General features: G+C 39.9%; 1 long non-coding RNA gene across 1 annotated transcript in view; it reads right to left on the bottom strand.

Annotated features, from left to right (window-relative positions):
- LOC111817550 overlaps window positions 1–7547 on the bottom strand; it is a 16711-nt gene extending 9164 nt beyond the window's left edge. The window contains exons 1-3 of the long non-coding RNA XR_002821719.1: window positions 7535–7547; window positions 5764–5765; window positions 4521–4529 (exon numbers count right to left, since the gene is read on the bottom strand). This is a non-coding gene — a long non-coding RNA (uncharacterized LOC111817550). The remainder of the gene's footprint in view (window positions 1–4520; window positions 4530–5763; window positions 5766–7534) is intronic.
- Between the last annotated feature and the right edge of the window lie 6642 nt (window positions 7548–14189).

Genomic DNA, 14189 nt, shown 5'->3' with positions numbered 1-14189 from the left:
AGAGAGAGAGAGAGAGAGAGAGAGAGAGAGAGAGAGAGAGAGAGAGAGAGAGAGAAGAAGTGTAAGGTGTTAGACTGATGCTGGAAGTGAATTCAAGAAAATCCAATTCCTGTCATCCATTGTTGAACTTTAACCTTCTTTCTTTCAATGAGACATTAAGTGAAGAGATATTGTGGCTTCCTGCCCAGTGTAGACTTACCCACACATGCATGCATGCATACATACATACATACCAGAATTTATTGTTTGTATAATTGTTATGCACAGGAGCTTTCATTTCATAATGGCAAAAAAGGGAAGCCACTTGGGGGTGTGTGTGTCCCCTGGTCTCTGTGATGACATTCTGCAAGGTCCCCTACACTGCTAAGATAAGTGTATGTAGGGTTTGCCCTGATCAGTGGCCACTAGCAAATGTCCAGAGTAAAAGAGGCAAAGAAAACCGCTTTTAACACCCTTCCATGGAAAGATAGGATGCTTCAAAGGATCTTTAAGGACCCTGATACTTTCCCACTGCTGATGCAAAAAAGAGGCCTGGAGCAAGGATCTCAAAAGGGCAATAATTAATTTAGGTGACATCATTGACCTTAAAGCCATGAAAGAGCCTGATGGTCCTCCCCTCCAGACACTGGGCTTCCTACAGTTTTTCCTGTCATAAACTTCCATTTTGCTAGGCTGCAGACAACAAGAAATGAGTTCTGAAAAGCTAGAGCCTAGCCCATGACTAACAGACATTAGAGGCAATCCTGGGCCCAGGGCTTCACTGGAAGTTTATAACAAACATTTGTGATCTAACTTGAGATTAGACCAGGATAAGGCAGGGGCAATAATAGGAAATAAGAACCCCTTAAACAAAACCCCAAAGACAAGGGCTTGATAACTGTTCAGCTTAGACCCTATACTTAAGTTGCTATTCAGGCAAAACACTTTATTATATGCTGATGTTATTTCTGAGGTCTTGGGGGCTGGACCAGTTCACACACTGAAGATTTTAATGAGAATGAACACTTACTGAGGACCTGCCAGGGACTGAACACATGTTCATTTATTTCAGTTGTCCAGTCCGCTCTCCACCTGCGAAGCCACTGATCCCCTCAGCTACACCATTAGCCTGTGAAGCAATGAGCACTGAGCAGTGCCCCCCTCTGGTGCTTCGGTTCTGATGAGTGCTACTCTAGCATTGCCAGAAACGAAGCACATCTAAGGGGTGTGGGAGCCAGGTGCCCTGCGGCAGCACATCTGGGTTTATGGCTTTAACTGACAATGCCCAGCTGGCTCTTCTTCCTGCATAACTGTGACGCTGAGTAAATGTGACACTCTTAAGGAAAGGAAGCAGGTTAATTGGCCCAAACATGAAATGGGACAGTGAGGGACACAGACAGGAGCAAAGCCATCCATGGCTTTCTAATTCATTGGTGACAATGAAGGTACTTCTTACCTTGAAGTAAAATTTGGGCTTTTCTCCCACCAATGGGAGACAAGGCCCACGAGGAGGGCTCTCCCTGGAAAATGTCCTGCTATGGTGGGTAATCCAGGCCAGAGCCAGAAGATTTAAGCAGAAAGAATCAAGTCCCTCCTCCAATCCCAAAAACAGCACAGATGCTGTTTTAGTTTTCATAGTGTAGATATTAGTAAGGAGAATGACTTTCTCCAAGAATATCATCCTATGGTCCTGAGTGTTTTATATGTGGCATCCAGCTATCTAGGAGACACCTGAATCCTATAGTTCATGATTCTTTTTGTAGGTGAAATGCATTCTCAGGGATGTTGGGGGTTTGTGGTCTGGTCTGAAGTACAAATTTGGAAGCTGTTATGGTTTGTGTCTAGCTGTCCCCCACAAAGCCTCACGTAGTCATGGGGCAAGCTTCTAGAGTTCGTGATTAATTCATGATCCAATGCTGGGATTACGGGTGTGGGTATTACGCCTGCACTGGGGTGGAGAGCCTGAGTGCAGTATAAGGAAGGGAGACTGGCTCAGCACTGCCACCGCCACAGCAGCTCCTTTCCTTTTGCTCTTGCTGCTGTCCTGTGTTCTACCATCATAAACCAATGCCGTCCACCATGGGCCACTCTGCCTTGGAGCAGCTGATTATGGACTGAAACCTCCACAAACTGTTAAATAAGGTTAAATAAACCTTTCCACCCTTAAGTCTGGGTATAAGGCATTTTATTTCACTAACAAGAGGAAAGTAACTGAGAGAGAAGTCCTAACTAGTTGATGCCTCTCTGGTAGACTCACTTCTCTTGTACTCAAATTCGGCATCCAAGATGCTGAAATGTGGAATAACCTACATACTGACTGATAGGTTCTGGCCCTGGTATGAATCACTGAATCATTATGGTGGTCATCTAATGGCTGAAGCCCTTAAAACAACAGCTTATCTTCCCAGAGACCACCTCCCCACTTCTTCTCTAACTCAGCCCAGGGTGCAGTCTCCTTTCACCTTTCCCGCCACCTCAGGGAAGGCCCCAGTCAGCTCCTCAGGTCTATCTAAACATCCCCCTTAAACCCCATGCCTGGCAAAAGGCTATAAAAGCCTCAGCCTCCCTTTGGTCCAATCCAGAGAATTCCTTATCTACCCAAATTCTCTCCGTGTCCTCCAAAATAAGGAAGCCCCTTTCCCTTCATTATAAAGCCCCTTTCGTTTTTTACCTTCTGCCTATTTCTCTGCTGCAACACGGTCGAAAACCTATCACTGACCACAAAGAGGAAGGATTTCTAGAGTAAATCATCAGAAATTCTATTACACTGAAATGAGCATATAGTTAAAACTTAAAAACAGCTAACTAAATCCTGTTCTATAAGAGAAAATTAAAAGCAAGAGAAAAGTAGTCATAAGCTTAAAGAGCCTATGGAATTTTACTACCTTTACTGAAATTTTAATTTACTGACATCTTTAGGGATGTGGTGGTTTTGTCCCAATGGTCAAACGTAGGTAATATGAGGAAAAAAACAGGTCTTTTTTCAGGTGATTAGAGTATTTTTCAGATTTTCAGAATATTTTAGGAATTATTTTGGGGGCCAGGGAGATGGCTCAGTGGAATAAGTGCTTCCCTGGCAAGCACAAGGGCCGGAGTTCAATCCCCAGTTCCGAAAAAAAAAAAAAAAAAGAATTATTTTTGACACGTCTTCTCCATCTGCCCACACACATTGTGCTGTGGACACCCAGCTCCCTGCAAACACCCCACAGTGCTGAGAAATCTTCAGTTCTAGCACCACGGTGTCCTTCCTCTCCCCAAGATTTTGTTACAGGACTATTTCTTCCTTTCTACCATTTCCTTTTCTTCCATTTTCTATTCACAAATTTTAATTTCCCCACCTCTGTTTATCCACCAAAAATGATACACAATAACCTACACCATTAAAGAACAGGCATAGTCAGCGAAGCTCCCCAAACTAGAATTCTGTGTAAGGAAACCTATTTTTATGGGGCAGGTACTCTTCAGTTTTTTAAATTTTTCTTGGGGGAAAGTTTCCCAATTAATATCATATTTAAGACTTTCTAAATGAGGTACAAAAAATAAAGCCATATTAATATGCTGAGCTGTTAAAAGGCTCAAGTCAACAACTTCTGACATTGTCAGTCCTACAGACAACCCACTACTATTATGGACTACTGGACTATATTGGATTATTCTCCTGAATTCACACACCTACAATATTTAAATGGCAATGGAATACCCATCTCTGACAAAACTAAACAAAAAAGGTAGATACAAATGAAGGACCATTTTGTATCTATATATACAACATAGTTAGGATAGATATACAGCTACTTTCTCTTAATTCAATGAGAATAAAGATTTGCACTAATAGTGTTTGGACAGGATATCATGTCTGCATTTTTGCTTATGAATAACCACTACAAAGACAATAATATGTAATGTATCCATTATTGAAACTGTCCTATTAATTGGTTTTGAAACTGTCTCATTGCTATTTGTTTCTCAATAAAATTAATTTTTAAAAAAGAATTCCACATAAAAATAAAGAATTCTTCAATTCCATATAATCATCCCAGGCCTTCTAAACGGTCCACACTAACTCAGTAAGTACAAGAGTTTTCCTCATAACACAGATGCTAGATTTACTAGATGTGGTGCACACTGAAGTCTACAAGGCCCATTTACTGAGCCTCGGGCAGTGACTCACAGGCAAGTGCCACTGAGGTCAAAAGAGAAGCAGCCCATACCACACAACGTTGTTAATGACCACTTGCTGTGGTTTGTGTCCAGCTGTCCCCTGAAGCCCTCATGTAATCATGGGGTGGCTTCTACAGCTTGTGATTGATTCATGGTCCCATGCTGGGATTATGGGTGTGAGTGCTACACCTGCCCTGGGGCCGATAGCCTGAATACAATATAAGGAAGGGAAAGAAGCCTCCAAGCCACTGGAGCTGTGGCTCCTCCCTTTGCTCTGTGCTGTTTTCCTCCACCATGAACTGTTGCCCCTCTTCCATGCCACCCTGCCTTGGAGCCAAATGATTATGGACTGAAACCTCCACAGACTAAGCCAAGTAAACTTTGCCTTCCTTGATTCTGGGCATCAGGTATTTTGTCTCAGCAATAAAAGTAACCAACAAATCATTTAGCAATCACTTCATTCTCACTGTGAGATATGTCACTCCTTACCACTCAGCTCTCTTTACCTGCTTCTATACTTCACCTTTACTTCTTATCATATGTTTTAACTGATCTGCTGAAGATTCCTGTCGCACCTGCCCAACTAGCTGACATTTTTAGGTCACCTGTTTCATGCACGTAGCAGTCAATATACTTTAGAAGAGTTAGTGAGTCTATTTTTCACTGCTGATCTGTGTTCTTGCCAGGAAGAACAGAGTACTCTAAACACCAAACTTAGTTAAAAGTTTATTTAAATGACTTACTGGAATGTTATTTGAAGGTACAAGCATAATGAGAAATTACTTGATAAATTTAGAATTACCTTGTTGACCTGGGAGGCTGAGGCAGGAGGATTGCTATGAGTCTGAGGCCAGCCTGGGCATCACAGTGAGTTCCAGTTCAGCCTGCACTATATAAGGAGGCCCTGTCTCAAAGGAAAAAAAGAAAAAAAGGAATTACCTTGTTGAAAAACACACATCCCTCAGACTTAATCTCTTTATCCATCAATGAAGGAAATCTGACATATTAGAAATAAAACAAATAAAGGTGTGATTTTGAACTATTTTTAGTCAGAATGTTCTGATGACAAAAGTAAGAGACCAAAAATACCATATAAACCAATCTGGGTTTGGAAGAAATAGACAAATGTTTCTCTGTCTTTACATATTTAGTTTCCTTATATATTTGGTCTGGTTGGTGATGGTGGTGGTGATGGTGATGGCAGCGACTGTGTGCACGTATTTTGCTGGGAAGCAAACCCAGGGTTCTACACACAGTAGGCAAGTGCTTCACCACAGAGCCACGCCCCAAGCATGAAGTGAATTTTTATATCTGGAGTTTATTTTCATAATAATAATCACCTACATGGCATAAGGCAAGGCCATCAATTTCGTTTCTCATTACTCACTGTATGGAGAATATTCAATCCTCCAAGCTAAACACTTCAAAAACAAAGTTGTTCAAATGAACACATAAGATATTTCTATGGCTATTATGAAACAGGGAATTTAATAAAATAGGCCTATATCCATTTTGTGCCGCTGAGCTATATTCTGAGTCCTCCTATATCCATTTTTGAAGAGATGTCAGATAAATGAATATTTGCAAGTACTGTTTTTTTATTCATGTCAACTTGAGAACAACCACTGAGAATAATCTAGTTTACAAAATAAGTCAACATTCATTATTACAAGCTCTTTTACAATGTAGAATTCGAAATGTAAGAATAATAGAAATAATTTATTAGAATTCTGTTTTGAAGGCCCGTCAGCCTTCTCAAAAACATTAGACTGTTAATATATGCATAAGGAATTGTCATTTTTTAGAGATGCGATTACTCCAAATTAAATCAATAGGTAAACAAGTATCACATAGCTATTCCTCAGTTCCTGTTTTAAATGAACTTATATGACTAGGAAATAGCTAATATAAAGCTCATTTTTCAACAGAAACACAGAATAAGATTCCATGGATAATATTCAAGATAGTAAAAGCAAACAGAGAAAAAGAATCTAAATCATTTAAAAACTTTTCCAGTACTGTTTTGTCTACACTAAAGTAGAACAAACCTGTGGGAGCTCAAGAAAAACATAACCTGAAATAGACTGCCTGCAAAAAGATTTTAGAGAGGGGATAAAATCTATCCCCCAAGAGATAAGAAGGGACAGAGCATATACGAAACAAGAGGAGTGCAGGATAAAATAAAAACAAGACGAAATCTGCAACAGACCAAACAAAACTGCTGTTGAAAGCAGCTATGAGCCCTTTAGTATGAAAAGCTACTGTTGGGTGAAGCAGAAATTATGTGAAGTTAGAGCTAGAAATATTTGGATTAAAGTTGGTTTTTTGTTTTTTTGTTTTTTTGTTTTCAATTCACTATGTAGTCATGAAAAATATCATTCAGTCTCTCTGAATCATGTAAAATGAGATGGTCTAAAACATTCTGTTCTTAAACCCTGGGAAATAGAAAGAAGGTAAAGCCTTTGAGGTAAATGACGTAATAGGCCGAGTCTTACTATGGGAAAATAATCTGTCACTGGACTCATTCCTAACATGCAGTAGGCACTTCAAACACATAAATTTCACCTGAAATCACTAAAATGACCACCCCATGGCAAAACAAGGAATTGGCAGAATACAACAGGAACCAAGGCACCATATTTTGGCCACTGAAGATACATGTAAATATTAAAAATTTCCCAAAACACGGTAATCACACGAAGCGTGGGAATCTAACCTAGGACTGACAGCATCTCCAACGCACGCAGGATAGATGGATCGTAGTATCACCAGGAGAATGTAAATTAAGACAATTTCCAAACATCAGAAAAAACGACAACGACGATTAGCAACAACCATCACCAGGAATCTGAGTTTTAAAAAAGGATGGACTACAAGGAAAAATGATACTGTATACTTAAGTTCGGCCAAGAACCTATCAAGGATGTAAAATGAAGCATAGAGACATTTTTGTCCTCCCGACCAATCATGGTGAGAACAAGGGTGAAGCAATCTCAAGGCTACAGAGTCAGAAAGAATAACTCAAGGTGCTGCAACGAGAAAGAAAAATGAATTCCCAGATTTCCAGAATACCTGAGAATGTACTAGGCTCCCCAGGGAAGCTACCAGTAAAGAATCTCTTATAATAATAAATAAGATTATTAAATTCTAAATGACTGTTGAAAATACTTAGGATTTGTGCTTATGATAATTTAAACTAATAGGGGAAATGTGGTACATGACAAAAGTTACATAAAAGCTTTACAAAAAATCATGGACCCTGGGAATCCACAAAGAACAACACAAAAGGAACATGCTTCTTCTCAATTGCTACAACTCATCTTTTTTCCCCTGTAGAACCCATACCCACTGGTGCCAACAGGCAACCAAATCTGGGTCAACATGGTCATCCAACCTTTGGGAGAGAAATGACATGACTATGGGCAAGTTCTGGAGGCTGCGCAAGCTCGCAGAAAGTCCCAAGGAGAATCGAAGCAGAACTGCTGACAGACCCCAAGCAGAAAGGCCAACAACAGCCTTTAGTGCACATCTGGAGATACTGTCCCCAAAGAGGATGCCCTGAGGAGAAAGATCAGAAGGAGAGGACTGGTCCTCCCTCCTTGGAGCTTGGGAACATATGGGGATCGAAGCAGGAAGGCTTTCTCCTCTGGGTATCTCTGCTGGGACTCTGATGATCTACCTGCTTCTGTGAGCTGGGACAAGGAGTAGGGACAGCCCCACTTTCCACACCCCATGAGGCTCACAGGGGACTGAGAGTGAAACACTAGACAGAATCCCCTAGGGCTCAGTAAATAGAAAGAGAACTGCCAGGCAGGAAGAAATGCTCCGAGACAAAGGAATCACACAACAATAGGAATAAAACACCCTGAAGCACAGTAAATGGAATGCAAAGACACACCCAGGACTTTCTGGAACTAAAAACAAAAACAATTTTTTAACCAAAGGTGTGAATGGAAGTGAAGGACAGTTTAGCGTCCTCGACAACAGAGGTGGAAGCCTGAGCAGGCGACCATTCGAGAAATAGCTCAAATCATATTTAAAAATACAAAATGTGATTCATGGGTCATGAAAGGCATCTAACCTAATGCTGAACAAATGCAGTATCCTAAAGCTCTGCAGATCCAAAGCATAGACTGAGTCTAAGGGCTACAGGTCTCCTTGAGCCGTCAAGGGGACCACGTTGCTTTACCCTTTGCAACCTGCAGAGGTCACCTGTGTCCCTCGGTTCGTGGCCCCTTTATCTTCCAAGCCCGCAGCTCAGAATTTTCCTTCCTGACTGATACCCTGCGTTCCTTCTAACGAAGGAAAGTTCTCGAAAAGGACCTTCGAAGAAGCTGATGGTAAGGAAGAGGATGGAGACGAGGATGAGGCGGCAGAGGCAGCTAAGGGCAAGCAGGCAGCTGGGGACGACGAGGACAATGATGTGGATACCAAGAAGCAGAAGACCGACGAGGATGACTAGACAGCAAAGAAAGGAAAAGTTAACTAAAAAAAGACCACTGTGACCTATTCATCCTCCACTTCCCATCTCAGAATCTACACGTGGTCACCTTTGAGTGGAGCGGCGTCCACCCGCCGGGCAGCGCCACCAGCAGACACCACTGTCCACCACCGCCCCAACAAAACCACACGCGAATTTGCAACAGGGAGGAAAAAGAATCAAAACTTCCAAGGCCTTGCTTTTTTTCTTAAACGTACGTTAAAAAGGAAAATTTGTTTGTATTTTTTAATTTACATTTTATGTTTTTGTACATATTGTTAGGGGTCAGCCAGTTTTGATGATTGCAGATGACCAAATCAGCCTTCCGAGCATCCTTTGTCCTACTTCCGACTCTACTTGTGGGGCAACCATGTTCATTATAATCTCAAAGGAGGAAAAAAAAACTTGTAAAGAAAAAAAGCAAAAGCAAACAACAAACAAACAACAAAATTTTATTCAGAGAATTCCAGTAACTTTTTTTGTGTGAGTACTTAGCTGTACTATAAGTAGTTGGTTTGTATGAGATGATTAAAAAAGGCCAAAGATAAAAGGTTTCCTTTTTTCTTTTTTTTTTTGTCTATGAAGTTACTGTTTATTTCTTTATTTTTTGGTCTGTTTGATGTATGTGTGAAACAATGTTGTCCAACAATAAGCTGGAATTTTATTTTGCTGAGTTGTTCTAAAAGAGAGAGAGAGAGAGAGAGAGAGAGAGAGAGAGAGAGAGAGAGAGAGAAGGACCTTCGGAGTTACCTCAGCCCACTGAGTGACGCAAGCTACTCTCCCCCCTCTGAAAATCCTTAGCTTAATTGTACCTGCAAAGTAATGTATTCCAGATCAGGATATGAATGTCTGTGGCTGGAGGGCTTTTTGAGGCAGCTACTGAGAGAATACAGGAAAAAGACACTGTAGAGAGTTGGAGGACAGAATCAGAGTATATATTATGATACGAAAATCACATAAGCTTCCCTTGGACAAAAAAACACACACAGAAGATTAAAAAAATTATATGAATAATGGAAAAATAATGATCTAAGATGAAAAATTCTCGATCCTGCAGATTAAATTGACCATGAATTCATACAGAAAGGTGGAAAAAGACACACACTGAGGCATATTCTGGTATAATTTTTAAACTACTAGGGTCAAGAAAAGTCAAATCTTTGAACAAAATAGTAAATTAGTTAGAAGAACTATCTGAACAGTAAAAGCAGACTTTTACACATTAGGGTCAGCCAGATAGCTCAACGGATTAAAGTGCATGCTTAGGCAGACACAGGGAATCCCAACTTGGGAGGCTGAAAACAGGAAGATCACTAGGAGTCTGACCTGTGTAGTGAGACCCTATAAACCCTGTACTAAATACATTTTAAAAAACCTTTCTATGCATCACTGGTACTGGGGAAATGATGTAAAATCAGTTCTAGACTCTGAACTGCCCATGTTTCCTGTAACTAGTGTTGCTTATGAGGCCCCAGTAGTAAAATGAGTTCAAAATTAATAGAAGAGGAAATTAATAAAAAAAATACTGTGGCCCAAATTTATTTACCTAACCCAAAAATGATTCATCAGATACTTGTGCATATGCAGGAACTTGGAGAGCAGATCACATATCTCAACTGAAAAAAAAATACTTTGAAAAGACTTTCAAATTGAAATATGCAAAACAGAGACCTTAAAATGGGAACCCAGGAAGAAGAATATAATGTAGAATATAGATGAGTCTAAATGGATTCATTCTTATGCTTTGAGAAAGTGTTTAAAGGTAAGAAAGATATTATATGTTGCATATATTATGTTAAATAATGACAACATATTAATATTATTTAAATATAAAAGATGCACCTAAAACAATACTTTCTGGAAATGAATTAAATGGAGAGTATAATAATGGTCTACAGGGGCCAGGGAGATACTCAGGGAACTAAGCACCTGCTTAGATAAGCACCAGGACTGGGGTTCAATCCCTGATATCACATGTCACACAGGCCCCACCCTGGGCACATTGAGCTGGCCACTGAGACCAGACATGGTAGCACACACCTATAATCCCAATGCTGGGGAGGCTAAAAACAGAAGGATCAATATGAGTCTGAGCTGTGTAGTGAGATCTTGTACCAAGTACATTTTTTTAAAAAAGAAATTAAATGTGTTAATCTAGAAATTAAGATATTCTAAAAATCTCATCTAACATGAGTTAAGAGTAGGGGAAAACAGAACACTTATAGTAGGAGAAGATGAGGAGAAACTTTGTCTCAATAGAAAAAATAATTGCAATTTGTCATTTTACAAAATAGCAGAGAAGTGAATGGCAGATTATGCTTGAACATTGAGAAGATAAGCGTGAGGTAATGGTCAATGGAATGGAAATGTTGATATTTCAATTAACAGAGAAAAAAAATAAAATGAATGGCAAATCGACTCAAGAAACTAAAAGGAAAAATTTAGGAAGAACAATGTGGAACACTACAAGCAAAAGCATCATCAGAATACATCAGTAGTACTCAGAGAAAAAATGAATCAAATAAACTCTGCATTTAAAAACAAAGTGATTGCCAGATTTGTTTGCGAAACAAAAACAGGTGTCTACAAAAAAGAAACAAAATGAACTTAAAGGGTAGATTAAATGTCATCTTTGAGATCAGTTCTGCTTCTATGCTAAGCCTAGTGACAGAGACCAACTTTGCCCTCCTGCTTAGACCAGCAACAGAAAACTTAAAGATAAGCACATGAGACAACAATCCCTGAGAATTGAAAAGATGAGGAAGACCCTGGGTCTTTGCCTTAAGTAGTGAAACCAAAGTTTCAAAATAAAGTTCAATCTCCATGTATGGATTAACACAATGAGATAGATATCAATGAAGAAAAATTAACAAAGTAGATGTTGAATCTGAGCAATATATGTATAATGAGATCCAGAATAAAAAAGGACCAAAATATAAGCAAACGTGTCTCAGTTACTTTTACTCATTGCTGGGACAAAATACCCAAGATCCAAAATGAAGGAAGGAAAGGTTTATTTAGCTCACAGTTAGTGAAGGTTTCAGTCCATACTCTGCTGGCTCCAAGGAGATGGCAGCAGTTCGTGGCAGCAGAAAACAATGAAGAGCAGAGGAGAAGCAGCAGCTGCAGCACCTATCAAGCCTCTCTCATCCTTCCACACTCACTCCACTCACTGCACCCACCGTGCTGACTACAAAGATCCGAGCACCTCTGAAGTGGTGCAACTGCACTGATAGAGCTCCTCCAAGTAAGTGGCTCTGCAAAGATCTCAACACCTCCAAGAAACTGGGGCCCGCAGAAGCCTTCCTCAGCCCCTTTATATACCCTTTAAATGCTGACTCACTCTAGGGAGGGCCTTCCCTGCCCATGGTGGGGCCCCTCATGCCCCTGGGCCCATGGAATTGCCAGGCAATCCAGCCAAACTTCAGACATCTCAAGTTGACACAACATCAACCACCACAAAACAGATATGAGAAGAGATAGAGAGTTGTAAGATACCTTCTGTTGGAGCTACAGGAAGGGGAAGTAAGATAAAGCCCAAGGAGCTACTGGAAGTGTTTTACAATCAACTCTCTGTTAAAGAAATCCAGTGAAGTCCAGTGGAGACAAATACTATTCCACCCTTCTCATTTATTCCACAGCTCCTCAATCCTATCTTTTTGCACTCCATGTCTAATCCAGTAGAAACACTATTGGCCCCATCTTTAAAACAGATTTAGAGTCTGAGCACACCTTAGCACAACCCCCACTACCCACACAGTTCAAGCTATATTATCCCTCACTTGAGTCCTTGTTATCATTTATATCTAGATGTCCCCATTCTTTGTTCTGTTTTGGCTTATATGCCTTTCCTGGTTTCCAGGGCAACCTCAATGGAATACCATGGTGGCTGGTGTAGGACTTCACGGGATATCACCATGGCAGGTTATGGCCCAGCCATGGGATTGATGATAACATATGGTTTAACTCTACTTCCTTTAATTAGTTCTGCTTTTTCTCTTTTCTCTTTCATGTTTGTGATGTCTTAAGGCTGGAGAAGGAGTGAAGGATTGGGGCAAGCTAGGCAAGGTCATATAGAGTTGACTTGGCCCAGATATACCCTTATCTCTAAAGCATTCCAGGCAGGGTTGCACAATGTGATTCTGCCTCCGTATTGTCTATTTCTAAGGTGAATTGGAGGCTATGAGTTACTTTAGCTTAGGATAAATTTAACCCCTTGAGGGCTGCCATCTCCTCCACGTGATTCCTGTCTTACCTCATCATCCTCCTTAGTGAACATTCAGATTGCTTTGTTATCTATTACAACCTGACATGTTCTCTCAGGCACCTGATATCTTCTTTCCCCCCCCCACCCACCTGATATCTTCTAGCACAATGTTTCATCCTCCATAGTATTTATCTAACATGATGCTGCATCTTATGTCTTCTCCCGGGTTCACAAGATATAAAATCCTTGAAAGCTACTTTGTTTTTAATTCCCTTATTTGTCCCAAATTCCTCAGATAGTGTCCAACACAGAATAGGTGCTCAGTATGTGTTTTTAAATAACTGAAATCAATATTAAGACCCATCAGTGGGAACTGCCAAAGACATTTTAAGCATCTATACAGAAATGACAGTGGCGTGATTGTTAACTTCTACAATTTCACACTCTCATGAAATTCGTTTCCACAAATGATAGCAAAATAAAAACACTTTCTGATAAAATGAGTTTTCATGAAGAGAGAGTCACTAAAAATGCCCTGAAGCCTATAATTCATAATAAAGAAAATCATCTTTAAGTTATGGTAAATAAGAAAGAATTGTGAATAAAAATAGTAAACATGAATAAATCTAAATAAATATTAAATCTATAAGCAACAAATGGCATCAATAAAATTATGCCCAATTTGTAGAAAGTTTTAAACAGATAAAAGAGCTACCCTGCCTGGAAACAACTGAATGTATCAGAAAAACATGGTGTCTAGAAATGAAGCATCCCTAGACTCTATTTATTTATTTGGTATAAGCTTGAAGTACATGATAAATACATTCATTGTGGACAGTTGATCCATGTACATGTTGTGTCTTGATACTTTTTAGTTCCTTCTCTCCTTCCACTAAGCTTTTTCCATTCCTAGATTCCCTTCCCTGATCCACAAAGTCTATCTCCCTATTGCCTATCATGTATTTTTTTTATTCTGCTCATGTAAGATAAACTATGTGATATTTAATCGTCTGTCTGATTCATTTCATAATTTTATTGTTGCCCTTTACTGGTTATTTTGAGTTCTCAACAGCAACAAAAGAAACCAGTGGAATGATAAGCATCATGGTCTTCAGGTGTAACTATTTTCCTACAAATGACTCAACTTTGTGCTTCTTTATGGCAAAGTAGGTATTTGCACAGAGACAGGGGTATATAGATATATATGATATATATTGCCTTTTCTTTATCTACTTCAAGATTTAGCTATCTGAATTGCGTCACTACAAGCCTGGGCATCCATGTATCACTGTAGTACCATATGATGGTTTTTATCTCTTTCAGAAAGATCCCCAGAGCAGAGATTGCCGGGCCAAATGGAAA

This window comes from Octodon degus, unplaced genomic scaffold (assembly GCF_000260255.1).
Source record: "Octodon degus isolate 3935 unplaced genomic scaffold, OctDeg1.0 scaffold00061, whole genome shotgun sequence".
Classification (NCBI taxonomy): Eukaryota; Metazoa; Chordata; class Mammalia; order Rodentia; family Octodontidae; genus Octodon; species Octodon degus.
This window is presented reverse-complemented; position numbering and strand designations above follow the sequence as displayed.